Source organism: Periplaneta americana, chromosome 8, assembly GCF_040183065.1.
Source record: "Periplaneta americana isolate PAMFEO1 chromosome 8, P.americana_PAMFEO1_priV1, whole genome shotgun sequence".
Lineage (NCBI taxonomy): Eukaryota > Metazoa > Arthropoda > Insecta > Blattodea > Blattidae > Periplaneta > Periplaneta americana.
This window is the reverse complement of record NC_091124.1, coordinates 80053635-80072484: the sequence shown is the minus strand read 5'-3', so window position 1 is coordinate 80072484 and position 18850 is coordinate 80053635.

Below are 18850 nucleotides of genomic sequence, written 5' to 3'. Positions count from 1 at the left end.
CGTAATGACGATGGATTCCAAATGGTATTTGTCCTCATAAAAACTGATGGAAGGTTCATATATATTCCTTTTTTCCTCGTGTACTTCTTCTGGCTGGTGTTCGTGCGATTCGAATCTCACAGTAGGGTCTATGATGTAACCTTCAAGAGAGGGAGGTTTAAATGCAATTATGTCGATTCTTCGATTACTGCCCTCACTGGATGTGCCGTGTACTTCTTCATATACTGAATAACCTTTGTTCCTTATGGCAGTTGCTATTATAGATCTTCCTGTATGATGCCGCGTATTTCGTAGAAGTTCACCGTGTGGACAGGCCCCCAGGACTAAGTTACTAGATGTCACCTCTACTTATTTATTACCATTTCTTAAATATACATACACTCAATCTCTTTCTCTTTTCTCTATCTACTACGTCGTGATTTGTGCATTGCATCCATATCTTATATGTATTTTTTTTTTAATTTTGTAATAATTTACCTTTTTGGATGCGAGGAGATTTGAACCTGCGAAGTTGGGTATATAGGATTTTAAAACAACACGCGTTAGTCAACTGAGATAAACAGACACGATGATAATTACGTTGTAATATTCCTCTTAAGTTTACAGAAGTAAAATGTGAAATTATTTTAATCACATTAGTCCCGTGAACACTTCTAAATAATCCCTGAAAGTTCAAAAAGACGAAAATACACGTTTAAAATGAAATATATATATATATATATTAAAATTATATAATTAATTATGATTTGTTTATTTATCCAAAGCCTTAGATACCATTTTTCACTAATCATGGCCTCCTACATCATAACCTACCTAGTACACGTATCGATTCTAAAATCCATGCCATGATATGTGATTATACATATGAGGACTTATTTTCAACATCTATATATATAATTTGAACTGGTAATGGAAATTACGGGAAAACGGCTGAACAGATTTTAATGAGTGACCTCTCATTTTTATGCCTGGCATCCAAAGTTTTTCGGAAAAGTAGTAGTTTTCAGTGAAATGTCAATTTTCCTACATAATTTTCCTATTTTCCAAAATCCATCTGTTGTCAGTTTTGAGAACTAATTTTACTGAATCACGGCCGACTTGATTGAATTTCAGAACAAAACACACACTACAATAAACAATAGGCCATTACACGAAGACCATGACCTGCAGGATTGCCGACATATTTAGAGCTCAATTCAATTTGTTATTAAAAACTGACTCTGCAGTGTATAATTTCCTGAGTACAGCTGTGTATTGGATATTCAAATCTACGAAACTTGAGGTGGTTTGATGACATTATTACCATTAGAAATTAAATATTATTATAGTTAATATCATGATGCGTCTATTTTTCATTAATTGTACATAATATTGATGCTATATTGATGACATTAAAGTGAAACGTTTTGAGGTTATGTAAGTAAATATCTTAATTTAGATCTTCATTTCTATAATTTACTGAGTGACTGCTATATATAACTACAAAACTTAAGATAATAATATTGTTATTAAAAATCAAATATTTTTATACTTATTAACCCAGTGGGGTTGGGTCTTTTTCATATACTTAATGGCGGTGTAGTGTAGATATTGATATGTGTCATTGTCTTCAGTATTGGCTCGAGAGAGCGCAAAAATTACAGTTCCTAAGGAAAGATAAAAAGGTATTACTTACTGATAAAATAAGAGGCCTACAAGATTTTGTAGTCTCCCGATCATTTCAGCAAGATCTCTTAGCAGAATAAAATGATTTTACTCTCTACATTTCAAGGTAGTTTACGAAACATGCAGCAGCTATACCAAGATGCTATGTCTATTGTTCGAAAGCATAGCAAACTTGATTTTTTTTTTAACTTTCACCTACAATCTACAATGACCTGAAATAGCTATTGCTTTACTCCCACATGAAAAACCGACTCATCGCCCTGACATTGTTACTTGCGTTTTCGCTTTCAAACTAAAAAAACTGAAGGTGTATAGATTAAAGAAAAAGTATTTGGCATAAAAAAAACCATTCAGAGGGAGTATGTTTCATTACAGAAGGAAACAAAATTTCAGAATGTCTGGTATTCTTCATTGAAAATAAATCCGAAAATTGTTTATTTGAACGTCTAATGAACTTAGTTTTTGTAGCATTTTCTGCACAAGCCACTAGTTTTCTTTTATAAAACAGAATTTTTCGTTATGGTAATGGATAAAATTACGTATGGTACTTGTGAGCGTGATCTTTCCACTCGCGCAATATAGATGCACTTACCTCACAAGTACGTACCATAAATAACTATTATTTATTTATTTATTTATTTATTTATTTTTCATTTATCTAATTATTTATTCAATCATTTAATCTAATGCTATAGACAAACTAGGCGTCATTTTAAAAACAGATTAAAGATTTAAAATTCAGTATTTATTTATTTACTTATTTATCTAATTATTTATTCATTCATTTAATCTAATGCAATAGACAAACTGAACATTTGTCGTCTGGCTACCCAATATAATGATTTCCATTTGATGTTGTCCACTATTCCTGAAGTGAAACATTATAAGGAAAAAAATGGAAAATTAGTAATTTTGACATAGTGTGTGTGTACGTGAATTCACACATTACTCAGAAGATGAATGAAACATTGTTATTTTTAAATCATTGTCATATTTGGTAAAATGTTGTTATTATTGTAATTTTACTGGTTGATTAGTGTAGCCAATTAATAATTTCACTGCTTAAATAATGTAATCAATTAAGCTATGTAAAAACCTGCCAGATTTTCGGCTGACAATAGTATACTTTCTGGCTAAGCACATTAGCGCAGCGAACGCAGTGAGTAAAGAACGTGAACTACTCAGCTGGTGAGCAGTTTAGCCCTCGAACTGTGATCACTGTTTAAAGAGCTGTTTAATCACAGGTGTGATCGTTATTTTTCGATCATCGTGATAAAATCACAGGTCAGTGATTTTCTGCTCATCACTAAGTCAATGTGTGGTATTCGTTTTCTCCATTTATTTACGTTGCTTAGAATCACACAATATTATATAAAATACACGGGAATGTGCGTGGCCAGTGGTTCCTGTTAGTTATGACTCTTATGACTAGACTTCGTCGAATTGCCACACGCAGCTGCAATCAGGTTGCCGATGTACGGTAGTACAGAGGAGGTGGGCGACCTCCCGGTCTCGTAGTATAAGCAGTTCATGTTAAGAGTTGTGACCGGCCCAATTAGATAGAGCAGCTACAGCTAATGTATACCTATGTAAGCACTTGTTTTTGCATTACTGTAGTTGGAATAGTCAAAGCTTCACGTTTGTTCAGTGCAGACAAGAATTCAATCAAACAAATTACATTGAGAGTGTTGCTGTTCCAAACAATTGCCCCTGGAATACTCTTACCCCCGTAGCCAGTCTTGACCCGTTGGGGAACGTGGTTGGATGCTGTTAATTATATGCAGAACATTACGGCAAAATAATGGAGGTAATTGATGCACTGGATAGCACAAACAGTTCCGCTGTTGCAACTGGAAAATCATTGCCTTTTGAACAGTTATTAGAAGATATTCTGTTCATTGATTCTAATTTTAAAATCGTGTCCAAAAGCATCATCCTGTTAGAATCGTCTAAACTACAACTCTCAGAAGCCCTTAATATAGTGGATAAAGTATCACAAACCGTTATCCAAAATAACAATTCACTAATTTCAGAAAAAGTGAAATGTAAGTTGAAAAATATTATTAGGTCACGACAAGACATCTGAAGTTGGTGTACTAAAAAGTAGTGACTTTCCGTTCTTCAAATATGTAAGTATTACATCGTGTGATGTTGAACGTACATTTTCCCAAAATAAAAACTATTTAAGTGACCATCGGAGGAGATTACTTTGCAGTCGCTCAAAATGTATGTACCTCTTCACTGCAATGCACATATTCAAGGATGATGTGGGTATCTTACATTAAATTTTAAGAGTTAATATATCTCACTATAAAATAATTGCGTATTTACATGTTTAGACATTTCCTACTTCAATGATCATTCATTATATTTCTTGAATGCAGGATACAGGTTTTATTGTAACCGCAGTATACTGCTTAGTGTTTACATCAGATGCACCCTACTCATACAATCTATACCGCGTGCGTAGTAAACCTTACGATTCTCGTGGCAATTCCACGAAGTCTACTTATGACAAATAGAAGTCAATTTATGTACAAGAACATGTTCCAAAGTGTATGAAGTGGACCGACGAATTGAGCGTGTTGTAGACCGTTATTATAATTATAAAAGTAATGGCAAAAATTTACAGTACTTGAAAGCACTGGGTCATAATGATATCGGCATTGTTAGGCCTATATAAAATTATGAAAAAAAAAAAAACGAATTTGGGACATAATATAATCTGAAATTTTGATGAAATAAATTTGGAACATAGTTAAATATGTGACGAGATCCTTATTGTGACAAATAGTGTGGGTACTATCATGATACCAATAACCTGTGACAAATAGTCTTGGTACGAATATGTTGGGACGAACAGTCGTGGCTTCCTGTCATATCCTGTACGTCTCAATAACTTTTTCGAACACTGGTATCATATTGTATGGTTTATCTCCAAAAAGTTTAGCATAAAACTTTTTTTAATGAAAATAAAAAAATGAATTTGGGACATAATGTAATCTGAAATTTTGATGAAATAAATTTTGAACATAGTTAAACATGTGACGAAATCCTTATTGGTGACAAATAGTGTGGGTACTAATTGTATCATGGTACCAATAGCCTGTGACAAATAGTCTTGGTACGAATATTTTGGTACAAATAGTCGTGACTTCCTGTCACATCCCATATGTCTGAATAACTTTTTCAAATACTGTATTGTATGGTTTATCTCCAAAAGGTTTAGTATAAAACTTTTTTAATTAAAATTAAAAAAAAAATTTGGGACATAACGTAATCTGAAATTTTGATGAAATGAATTTGGAACATAGTTAAACATGTGACGAGATCCTTATTGGTGACAAATAGTGTGGGTACTAATTGTATCATGGTACCAATAGCCTGTGACAAATAGTCTTGGTACGAATATCTTGGTACAAATAGTCGTGACTTCCTGTCATATCCTGTATGTCTGAATAACTTTTTCAAATACTGCATTGTATGGTTTATCTCCAAAAGGTTTAGTATAAAACTTTTTAAATTAAAATTATAAAAAAAATTAATTTGGGACATAATGTAATCTGAAATTTTGATGAAATATATTTGAAACATAGTTAATGTGACGAGATCCTTATTGGTGACAAACAGTGTGGGTACTATCATGATACCAGTAGCCTGTGACAAACAGTCTTGGTACGAATATCTAGGTACAAATAGTCGTGACTTCCTATCACATCCTGTGTGTCTCAATAACTTTTTCGAACACTGTTATCATATTGTATGGATTATCTCCAAAGGGTTTGGTATACAACTTTTTTCTTTTTGTAAAATTAAAATTGAAGAAGTTATTAGTAATATTCCACACTTATTATTCAGTCTGTATATTTATTGAAATTAATTTGGAAAATTATTGCAAATTACTGTTTTGTAACTCTTTGGATAGAAACAATATAGCGTACTGTTATTAGTTGTTATTGCATAGTAACAATATAATAAAGGCATCTAAGTGATTCATTAATGAGTTGGTTGAAATTTATGGAGAAATTCGGCTTTTAATTTTGCTTTATTAGCGTATATATTATCTTTACTTTTTATCTAGGTCCAATTTTTGTTTCATAATTTATTTGATAGGTTTTATTCTTGCTCCTTTGCGCGGTCAAAATACCGCGGCCCTTCAAAATTGATCAGTAGGGTGCCTGTGGGCGGTTTAACTCAAGATATACGTGACCACGTCCATAAGACGTATTTCTCATGTAATTGTTTCGTTTCACAATGTGAATGCGATTTTGTTCTTTTTTATTTTATGCATTATAATTAAAAATTTTGCGAAGCGATATCAGGGTAACCGGAGTACCCTTAAGGGCACATACCCAATGCGGTACAGTTCTTTTATTGTCCATGATATATTCCCCTGAATCCACTGGAATTTTACTTCTAGTTTCGCGGAGTTCAAAATAAGATTGTGTGACCTTTCGGACAACAGTGTGCTAAAATATTTACTACTTACAGTACTGGTACCGAAAGAGATTAAGTAACTGACCTTTGAATGTAGAAGTACAAGTACTTCATTGAGGTATTACAATAAATCCTCGACATTACAATCTTCGTTTATAATGCTTCTTACTTAATTACTTACAAATGGCTTTCAAGGAACCAGCATGTTCATTGCCGCCCTCACATAAGCCCGCCATCGGACCCTATCCTGAGCGAGATTAACCCAGTCTCTACCATCATATCTCACCTCCCTCAAACCCATTTTAATATTATACTCCCATCTAAGTCTCGGCCTCCCCAAAGGTCTTTTACCCTCCGATCTCCCAACTAACACTTATACGCATTTCTGGATTCGCCCATATGTGCTACATGCCCTGCCCATCTCAAACGTCTGGATTTAATGTTCCTAATTATGTCAGGTAAATAATACAATGCGTGCAGTTCTGCGTTGTGTCACTTTCTCCATTATCCTGTAACTTCATCCCTCTTAGCCCAAAATATTTTCCTAAGAACCTTATTCTCAAACACCCTTAATTTCTGTTCCTCTCTCATAGTGAGAGTCCAAGTTTCACAACCATACGGAACAACCGGTAATATAACTGTTTTATAAATTCTAACTTTCAGATTTTTTGACAGCAGACTAAATGACAAAAGCTTCTCAACCGAATAATAACACGTATTTCCCATATTTATTCTGCGTTTAATTTCCTCCCGAGTGTCATTTATATCTGTTACCGTTGCTCCAAGATATTTGAATATTTCCACCTCTTCCAAGGATAAATCTCCAATTTCTATATTTCCATTTCGTATAATATTCTGGTCACGAGACATAATCATATACTTCGTCTTTTCGGGGTTTACTTCCAAGTCTATCGCTTTACTTGCTTCAAATAAAATTTCCGTGTTTTCCGTAATCGTTTATGGATTTTCTCCTAACATATTCACGTCATCGGCATAGACAAGAAGCTGATGAAATCCGTTCAATGTTTCACCATCAATAATTCTTATTTTTCCACTCCCATAACGCAGTCAATATAAGGGGCAATGTAAAATAGAGGATGATTCGGTAAAAGCGTGCAAAAATTAAACAGGAAATTAGAGATGGTGAACAGAAAATTTTTAAATAGAGAAGTTTTAATCAGCGAAGTCAGATTAAGGAGATATGACCTTAAAAATGTCTGCCGCTATATCGTATTACTTACCATATTATTTACATTTATTATGCTATTTGATTTACTGAAAATCGTTATTTACACTTTTATATATATATATATATATATATATATATATATATATATATATATACACACACATATACACACACACACAATTCGAACAGTACATTTGTTTTAAAAATTCCGTCATTGACTCACATCATGTTCTATATTGTGACAATGTATATATGCTACAATATGTTATGATTTATTGTCACTAAACCGTTTGGTCACCCTGGCCCTTCACATTCCTTTATTCGGGCCAGCATTCCCATTCTTATACTACTTACATCATTAATACATTTGGCAGACTGTGTCCTTCCAAATCCATTTGTTTCACTTATCACTTTTCTATTTCGTACTTTAATCATCTCTCACTATTTATCGTTCTAAACCTGTCTTAACATAAGTTCCCCAACCGTAAGGTGAATGCCAGGTAATCTATGGCGAATCCTCGGCCTCATCTCGCCAAATACCATCTCGTTATCACCAATCTCATCGACGCTAAATAACCTAGTAGTTGATACAGCGTCGTTAAATAACCAACTGAATAATAAAATAAAAAAGACATAAGTTCCCTCACCATAACACTTATTATTTATTTCAGTCTCTATTTTTCACACGCATGTTATTCAATACCGTTTCTATCTTTTCCTTATTTTACTCATGTCACATAAAATATTTTTCGTATTATCAATTTCACATGATACTACTTTTTTAATATATTTCTTAGTCCTTACCAGTGGCGTAGCGTCAATGTAAGCTAAAAAGCTTAGCTTCCCCAGTTAATAATAATTTCATAATAAACCGGCAGTTTATGGAGAAAATTATTTATTAATTTTAATAGAATTTTTATTTACGCGTTAAATATTGTGATGCGGCAGCTCAGGATGATTTGTGATGCAGCAGTAAACAAGAAGCCTGCACACATCAGCTTCCAAGCAAACTGGTTTCTTCTGTGTAATCCACCCCGCAGATAATCCATCCCTTTCTAACTAAACTACCCTAGTCGCAAGGCTCGCAAAGAAGCTAGCTTTAACATTTAAAATAAGTAGTTTCCGAGTTATACCTTTTCGTCAGTTGTGTTCAGTTGAAGTGTTAGTGTGCATTGTGGCTGATGTAATAAATAATGAGTGAAATAACAGTTCCTGACACCAATTTACTTGAATTTTTTTTAGGACAATTGTATTACCAAGACTGACTTACGAACAAAAGTGTGATTTAAAAAACAAATGACCGACTCCCTTGCTGTCAATGAAGGACACAACCAAAAGACAGACGCGTACTTACGTAATGATACTAATATTGTGATTTCTCTAAGTATGACAGGGAGTGAGTTAATCTTATACGTACACGTGTCTATTTGTTAAGAGATATGTGTAAACCATGAAATCATATTTTACTACGTATCATTTGAGGTCATGCCTTATTGGTGTTACGATGTTCCAACCAACCTTCGACTGCTGACTTGAAATTGACTACTATTCATTTTAAGACTGTATTTTTGTAATACGTTTTCTCATATTGCATGAAAGACAACTTGAGTTAGCTTCCCCTGCTCAAAATTTCATGCTACGCCACTGGTCCTTACTGACATTTAACATGATCAATTCCTACTCCTAACTCACTTTACTTCTTACATCACTTCATTATTAATTATTATTAATTAACTTGATTGTACTTGTCACTATATCTTGTCACTAGAAAGTTATTGAAATTTATATTTTCCCCGCCATTCATAAAATATTTTGATATGATACCTCTTGCACAAAAGGAGAGATCTATAACTGAAACTCGATTAATATATTTCAGTATTATTTGTATTTATCCTGGTAATAATGAACGGTTTGACCACTGCCATCGTGATCTAATACAGGCCGTAAGGCAGACCACGTGACTCGTTAACAGCTGATCGCGAAGGGCGGTCTTTCAACCATAATATCAATTAGTTGCAGTACATGAAAAATAACATATATTTCTCTGAAATGCAGTGTAATTGCGTCAGTAAAATTTTGAACAGCGATTGTGAGACACTTGAGACACAATTCACTTGCAACGTAAGGTATAATATTATTTTTCGTGTAAAAATTACGTTGTTGCAGGCAAAGTTCGTATGTGAAATACCTGCCTTTATTTCGATTAAATATTGTGACCTTTATGTGGCTAAGTGAATTTTTGGTGTTATAAACAATAAATATGTGTAATAAATAATATACACGTGAAAGTGAAACATTGACTGGCATGTAAAGTAAGTTGTGATTAGGCCTAAGTGCAGCGTTACTGATGTTACTCTTGTCTAATCCATTATTGTTAGTTTACCGTACGGTATTTGTTTTATTAAATTTAAATTATTGCGCCCTTTTTATTTGTGTATAACCTACATTATAAATAATACATCTTTTGATAATATATGCAATTTGAACTAAAAACGAGATACATATAGTATATTACGAAAAATTATACCTTATAGTTTTCATTACTGTTACAGTATCTAGATTGTAATTAATTGAAATAAAGCACGCACGCTTCATTACGAAATTTTTGCACATTCATTTAAGCACGTTTCAACAATTTTCAGTTGCATCGCACGCATATTTTGATGTGTTGAAAATATAGGTTATGTTTACTCTATCAGTACTTGCCTTATTTCTATATTCGCAATTATGCATCATAATTAAGCATAACGCTACGTATAACTTGTAAATGCAATTTGTCTACACTTCAATTGTATTTATTCGTTTCATATGGTACTCCAGTCTGATTTAGTTTAATATGTTACCAGGCCTAAACTAGCGCTGAGGTAATTCCCTTCGTATTCATACACCTTGCATATACTAATTAGTTCGGTTAGTTCAGGCTTTTATTATGCCTTGCTTAGAGCATTAAATGCATCTCCACAAAAAATAAATTCAACTGTTTTCAGTTCAGAAATTGCCGGAACTATACCTCAGCGCTAGTAATATAACCGTATGTACATTTCATAGGAGGGAGTGTGGTGAATTTTCTACCTTTAAGTAAGGAAGATAACCGTGTTCTGAAGTTTATCCTGAATATATTCTTCTTTATTAAATCTCAAAATAGCTTTCGTTCTCAACTTAAAATGTTGACGCAAATAGGTTATGTTAACATGCTGAATTCTCTTCACATAAAAATAACACAGTTTTATAATCCTGCCACATTATACAACAAATAAATGGAACTTATGCACACATTATATTGAATAACAATTTAATTCTTTTATTTATTTGTTCCCAACTATACTGGGTCGTATTTAATTCTATTTATCTAACCTATCAGATGAAGTAACACACAACCGTACGTACCTACACTAATTTCATAGGAGGGACTGTGGTAAATTTTCTACCTACAAGTAAGGAAGATAGATGTGCTAAATTAAAATCACAATATAAATAATTCTTCTTTATTAAATCTCAAAATAGCTTCCATTCCAAACTTAAAATGTTAATGCAAACAGGTTATGTTAACATGTAAAACTCCGTTCACATTAAAATAACACAGTTTTGTAATTATTTCTGCAACATATTATGCAATAAGAAGTGAACGTATCTTATACACACATTACACTAAATAAAATTGAGCACCGACACGCATTAAAGTAATATATTTCACTCAGCTCCATATACTCAAATAGAAAAGCCCGACTCATCGAGTGACGTCACACATCCGCATTATGGCCTGGTCTAGATCACGATGGCAGTGGTTTGAATCGTAGACTTTTGTTTTTGCAGCATTAAATTCCCATGATTGTACGAGAAGATTCGAAGAAAACGGCAGTTACGTAAACTTTCGGCTCCCCCCTACTACCATTAATGCATAACACAATGTCAATACGGCGGTTGCTGTCGTCTACGATACAACGAACTTTTCTGTTGATTTTCGAGTTTGGCATTTTTTCCGGTTATTATATGCTTATTTAAGTTGTGTTAACTCTCGCTAGTGGTTTTATATTTTATTTTATCCGTCTTAGTGTTTATTTTATTATTGTAAATAAATTTGATTTATCACTATTATTATTATTATTATTATTATTATTATTGAATTATTTTGTATTACAATCTTTGTATCATTTCTCTCACGATTATTCTATTATCTATACTAATAATAAATCTGTAGCCGAAATTTTTCTGGTAATTTTCGATTTTCCAAACATAATTGGTCCTAATATATATAATTAACCACCCTGAAACCGAAAATCGCTTTTTTGAAATCTTTGTTTGTATGTCTGTCTGTCTGTCTGCATGTTTGTTACCTTTTCACGCGATAATGGCTGAACGGATTTCGATGAAAATTGGAATATAAATTACGTTCGTTGTAACTTAGATTTTAGGCTATATGGCATTCAAAATGCAATATTTAAAAGGAGTGTTATAAGGGGTCTGAATTAAATAAATCGAAATATCTCGCTTATTATTGATTTTTGTGAAAAATGTTACATAACAAACATTTCTTTAAAAATCATTTCCGATATGTTTTATTCCTTGAAAAATTTTGATAGAACTGATATTTAATGAGATAAATTAGTTTTAAAATTAAAATAACTGCCATCTAAGGCGGTGTATTGAAATAAAAAACAAATGACTTCGTCTATAAGGGGCCTTGGACACAACAATCGAAAGCTATGAAACATAGCCTACAGACAATGTTTCTGTGTTTGTATGAAGTAATATCGGAAGCTAAATTAACCGATTTGTATAATTAATTATTATTTCATCATTGGAAAGTGTAGTTTCTCTGGATGGACATAATGCATGTTATTACAGTAACTTGTGAGTGAATTGAGGGCAGGTAAGATTAAAATAGCTTCTTATGCACAGAAAACTTGATAGGTTATTCTGTATATTCATTTCCTGTATTTCTTATAATATTTATTTATATATCTAAAAGGTTTATGAACATATTCATTTTTATCTCAGAGAATTAACGAATAACGAGAGTGTATTGATTTAGTATGCAGTAATAGTACGTTAGCTTAGCAATCCATTATTTTATAATTCAAATTTTAACTATGCTCAATTGAATCGTGTTAAAATACATAAAATGCATATGCAATAAATGCAATGCAAAAAAAATTGGGTAATGAGCCAAGCAGATTATGTTGCGCTGTTGTAAAAGTTGTTCCTCCTGAGATTCAAGAGCTCCCACAACAAATTAAAAACTTTCTAATTCGAGTATATCCGTTTTCAAAACACTTTTTCATAATATAATATAAACTTAATAATAAATCTGTAGCCAAAATTGTTCTGTTAATTTTCGCTTTTCCAAAAATAATTGGTAATAACAATTAAGAAACAAGTTAAAGGAATTGTCATTGCACCAAATGAGTGGTCTCTGGATCAAAATGATCGCATTTTAATATTTTAAATACAATTTAAATTAAGTAACATATTAAACGATTTATCCTTCTATCAAACACGAATGTTCCCTGGATCAAATGTCCTATTTTAATTATATAATTACTTTATATTTATTTCTAACGGTTGCAACGGAGCGCACGGGTACGACTACTTCTTCTTCTTCTTCTTCTTCTTCTTCTTCTTCTTCTTATTATTATTATTATTATTATTATTATTATTATTATTATTTATATCATCAGCATTATTATTTGAACCCTGTAAAATTTATGTAGACTACTGGACTGTACCCGAGCACGAGCATATGCTCATTTCGGGTATCTATTCATATGTATTGAATTCAAATGCAAATTGTAAATAAAGTTGAAATTTGAATTTGAAAATTTGAATTTGACATTTGAAATTATTTCTTTCATTACCTTTACACTATATTATTTGACTTTACATTATTTATAACATTATGATCTATTCATTTTTTCTCCCCAACTACACTCTATTCTTTTCCATTTCAATAACCTTCGTCACTTGTTCACCACTAATACCCATTTCCTTAAATTGTAGATTGTTTTTTCTTTACTATTACACATTTGGTTCCTACTCTCTGTTCGCTTCTCTTTGCCTGTGCTTTCCTTTCTAGTCGGCCCATCTCTTATTTTCAATATTTTCTCTCCCGGCCTTCTCTATACTCTTCACCTGGTGACCTATATTGCTTTTGTTAAATTTGCTTGATATGAGTCATTCCTCGCCAAATCCACGACATTCTCGTAAATGGTCAATTTTTTTCATGAATTCCAAACATCAAATAAGGAAACTCGTACTGTTTTCACAACTAGCCGTACCCGTGCGCTCCGCTGAACTTGTTAGAAATAAATATAAAGTAATTACATAATTAAAATAGGACATCTGGTCCAGGGAAAATTCGAGTTTGATAGAAGGATAAATCGTTAAATATGTCACTTAAATTGTATTTAAATAATTAAAATACGATCATTTTGATCCAGAGACCACTCATTTAGTGCAATGATAATTCCTTTAACATGTGTCTTAATAGTTATTACATGCAAATAATTAAAATAACGTAATTTGGTTCAGAGAACATCCGTTTTTTGTGCAAGGATAATTCGTTTAATATTTTTCTAAATTAATCTTGAATGCATCCTTTTAATAAATCACCCCAAATTAATAGAGTTGATTGTGTACGAATATACTGTGTATTTATTTTTTGTTAAGTATATTTTATTCACGCCTTAACATCTGTGGTCATGTCGCGTGTTTAGAATGTGTGGGTATATCAGTAGGCCGTTTTTACTCTTGTTGAGTTCCTGTTTCCATTGTCTGTTGTAGATGGCTTGTGTTCATTTAACTGATTAAGGACTTTGATTAATGTTTTTGGTATTGGTAATTGAGGCGGTGATGAATCATAGCATGTATTTTACAATCCGGCATTTGCCTTTATGACTAAGGGAAACCATGAAAAACCCCAGTCAGATTGGTCGGCCACGGGGTTTGAACCCGAGACTTCCCGAATGCGTGTCTCAAACGCTACAGTCTGAGCCAACTCGCTCGGTTGTATATCATTTGTTTATGCAAATAAAAAATTAGGTACCCTACATAAATATTATTTTAAGAAACACAGGAAACGAATATGGGTAAATTATGAGCGCAGGAACGCCATTTCGTGATACCTTTTAAAATAACTCAACTCCAGTGAGCAGCTGTATTTTAGGTCAAGTAAAAATACTCATCTTTACGACAAAACTCTTAACTATTATGTTCTGTGAACAAAAATAAATTTAAGTGTATAAAATTAGAGTATTTTATGTGGACCAATTAAAGTTGCAATAATCAAGTTATACAATATTTTGACAGAATATCAAATTTTCTGTGCGTAAAAATCTATTTTCATCTTACCTCAGTTTTCATTATGTAACATTATATCCATCTACAGAAACTACAAATTAATATATTAATAATGATAAACGTCAAGGGCGCCTCAAATAGACGGAGTCATTTGTTTTCATTTCATTATAGTCATCGTTGTCGTTAATGCAATAACTCCTATGTGACATATTATCAATTTTCAGATTTTTGCTCTATTAAATAACGTAAAAAGGTTATAGGCCTACAGCAAATAGGCTAATACAATCTACTATATTTAATTATATTTCTTTCTTTCGAAAATGTAAGAATTCACGATCTCCTATGTAGCCTACCACTGCCATAGAATGAATGAATAAATCTGTTTTTCTTTCTACTTAAAAATTTTATATTTTGTACATAGGAGTTACGGAACAACGACGCTATAATCTGAGGCGGCGGTGGAAATGTATTGTATTGTTATTTTAAAACTCTTGTATATCCTTAAATATCAGTCTTATCAAAATTTTCCCTGGAATAAATCTTTTCGGAAATCATTTTTAAAGAAACTTTTGTTATGTAACATTTTTCACAAAAATCAATAATAAGCGAGGTATTTCGGTTTATTTGATTCAGGCCCCCTTATAACCCCCTTTTAAATAAAGTATTTTGAATGCCATGTAGCCTATAATCTAAGTTACAATGAACTTCATTTATAATCCAATTTTCATCGAAATCCGTTCAGCCATTATCGCGTGAAAAGGTAACAAACATCCAGACAGACAGACAGACAGACATACAAACAAAAATTTCAAAAAAGCGATTTTCGGTTTCAGGGTGGTTAATTATAATATATGTTAGGACCAATTATTTTTGTAAAATCGAAAATTACCAGAAAAATTTCGGCTACAGATTTATTATTAGTATAGATTATTAATTATTTATGTAGTTATGACTATTTGAAATTACGCAAATTATGCGCGCACTATTACATAAACTCACTTGGAACTCTGTGTCTACATATAATTGAGATTTGCGGTTTGGCGCATTTGAAAGACTAAATACAACACTTTTTATTACTTTAGGCCCATCACAAATAAACTTAATATTTTGCCTAATTGTTTAATCATTTCTTTTTCAAAGCAAAATTACTATATTAAATAGCCCAGTTAAATATCTGAAAGAAATATAGATTTGTTGCCTGATTTATTATCTGTAAACTACTGCATTTAGAAATGTGGGATCTGCACACATATTTTTGTAACAATTTATTTTCCGTAGGCATGTATGCGCTCGCGATTCCCAACCAATGAACAACTTGCGACAGTAGGCTAGAAGGCTGCCCGCGGAAAGTTTTACGAAATCCCCCGTTGTATATAATAACTGATATCGCCACACTCAAAAACAAGTGCATTCATTCATCAAATGATTAATACCTTAAGGAACAGTAAATATCTTATGTAAAGTTATTTTATCATTGTCAGCTCAGCTAAGAGGGGAAGCCCTTCACAATGCTGTACGTTTATACTGTAATACAGCCAAGTGTTTAACGATAGCAAGGCTGGGTAAGACAGTAAACTTTAAGGCAGTAAACAGATGGCAGGAGAGAAAATATAGAAGAGAAAAATAATCAGTCAGAGTTTGAATTTCATGGAGCGACGTGACTTCTATACAACGTGAGTGACGGTAAAGATCGCCTAATATATAAAAAGTGTTTAAATCCATTTTACATTCCTAATCACGCTTTTAAAAAGAATAGTACACTAAGACACGTAAGTCGCGATTTATTGATAAAGCTCAATTTAAAGGAATCTTTGAATGTGCGAATATGTGATTCGTTCCGTAAAAAAATCTATCAACTTCCGGATAGATCAGATGAAATTATATGTGAAGCCGGTAGTTCTTGTGATATTAATAAACATAAATCAAATGAAAGTGCGGACAGAGAAAGTGATTATCCCAGTTCTTCTTTTGCAGTTCTATGGAGACAGCGCTAGAAATCAGTATCATTGAGAAATTAAACAAGAGTGTGATTTCAATAGAATCCCCTATGAAGAAAAGAAAACTACAACAAAAACGATGCTCCCGTGAAAAGTTTCAAAAGTACAAGGCTCCCTCGCAAGTAAAGTTTTTCATGTGGAAGATGCATCGTCATACCTTCAAAAGTCAGCAATATTTTATTTTTGACGGAATGCAAACAAAATGTACAACCTGAAAATTACATAATTGTTGCAGACTTTTCTGAAAATTATTCATTTGTAATACAAGATTCAGTACAAGGTGTGCATTGAAACAAATGCCAAGCCACAATACATCCTTTCGTAGTATATTTCAAAGAAGATACAGAAATTCGTCACAAACATATTGATGTCATCTCAGAAAGAATGAAACATGACACCGATTCCTTTCACTTTTTTCAATCCCAAGCAAACAATTTCTTAAACCAAGAATTCAACGATATGAAAAAAATCATCTACTTTTCCGATGGATCAAATTCACAATAGAAAAAAAAAAAGAATTTAAAAAATAATTACTTACATGAAGACGATTATGGAATTAGCGCTGAATGACACTTCTTTGTAACGTCGCATGGTAAAGGTCCATGTGATGACATTGGAGGAATTGTTAAAAGACTTGCCACGAGAGCCAGCTTATACAAGATCCTATAACAAAAAAAAACCGTTTGATTGGTCACAAAAAAAAAAAAAAACATTTCTAACGTGTCATTTATATTTTGTCCATTGAATAAGGACAAAACCCACACTGAAAATTTGCAGGCCAGATACCACAATCTAAAACCAATAACTGGTACATTAATATTACATTCTTTCATTTCGTTGTCAAAAACTGAAGATTTAGTAAAACAATTTTCTTTCGAAAAAGAAGGTAGGCGAATGAAAATTTAAAGTGTAGTGTGAATGAAAACAAATGTTTAAAAAGCATCATGCACAAATATTTGATGATATTATAATAAGTAAATTAGCAGTGTTTCCTCGAGTGACTTGATCCGTACTGGGTGTAATGTTGCAACGTTCACTTGTTCATCCAGCGCCGATAAACCTAGTGCGCTTCAACGCTACCCGTCAACTGCTGCTGCACCGACCGCTACACATTGTTTCGTAACACATTGTGATTTTTTTCTGGAATTATTAAGAATATTCAGTGTACCTAGTAGGTATTTTTTACATTTTAATACGGCTATTTCACATTGATATCTAACTTTTAAAACTTGAATCATAAAAAAATATTTGTAATAATTATATTAAAATTAGTAAGTATTTAACAAAAGACAGCACATTGAGCTTTTAAATGCGTTTTTTTCAAAAAACATTTTAATACCAATATCCTCAGAAATATGACGCTTTAAATGTTGCATTGTGCGACATTTTTAACGAATTTTAACATGCAAAACTTTAAAAACATGTGGACTTAGGGGGAAATAAAAATACACTTGTTGGTTTATTAGACCCATAGAGTTGGTAAAAAAATTATAAACGCAATCAGAAATATGAAGGTCAAAATTTGTATAATTTTGTGCGATTTGACGCGGAATGACTCATATGCAGAAATTTCCACTGTCTCTTATCCTATCCTTGTCTTCATTCCCCTCTTCTCTTAGTTTTAAAGTTTTAATGGTTATCACAATTGGTTTAAACCTGCACTAAAACCAGACGTAAGTGCAAGTTCGAACCAATGAATTATTGAGATTTGCGATAAATTAATTGCTTTAGGAAATTGTATATTTATTACGTATAACTACTTTTGTATATAGATCATTTTTTTAAATTAAATTTGTACTTTTGTGAACTAATATCAATAAATCTATCCTACGAATGTTTAATATCTATCCCCTCTCCTCTTGCTAGGCTTTGTGGTGACGTCATCAAGTCTCGAAACCACTAATCCCGACTCTCTCCTGCCGTCACTCCCTCTGTTTACTACGAGTACGTTCGTTGTCACCCACGCTGGAGTTTATGACCACGCGTGTGGTATTTTCGGAAACTTCTCTGTCTAGCTTTTTATCCACTTCAGCACTGTCTTGTATTTTTGACCTCCCATCCCCATCTGATATACGACAGATAGAAACAATCGTGGACAGCTCAACAAACAAAACATGATGGAATGTCTCAGTGGCGGTTTCTCGGGGGAGGGAAGAGAGGAACGTCCTCCTCACATTTTTCTTCTTTTTAAAGTAAATACCAAATGAAATATATGCCTCGAAATTCGAGGAAGATTCGATAATTTTTAAGTTCACAGCTATAAGAA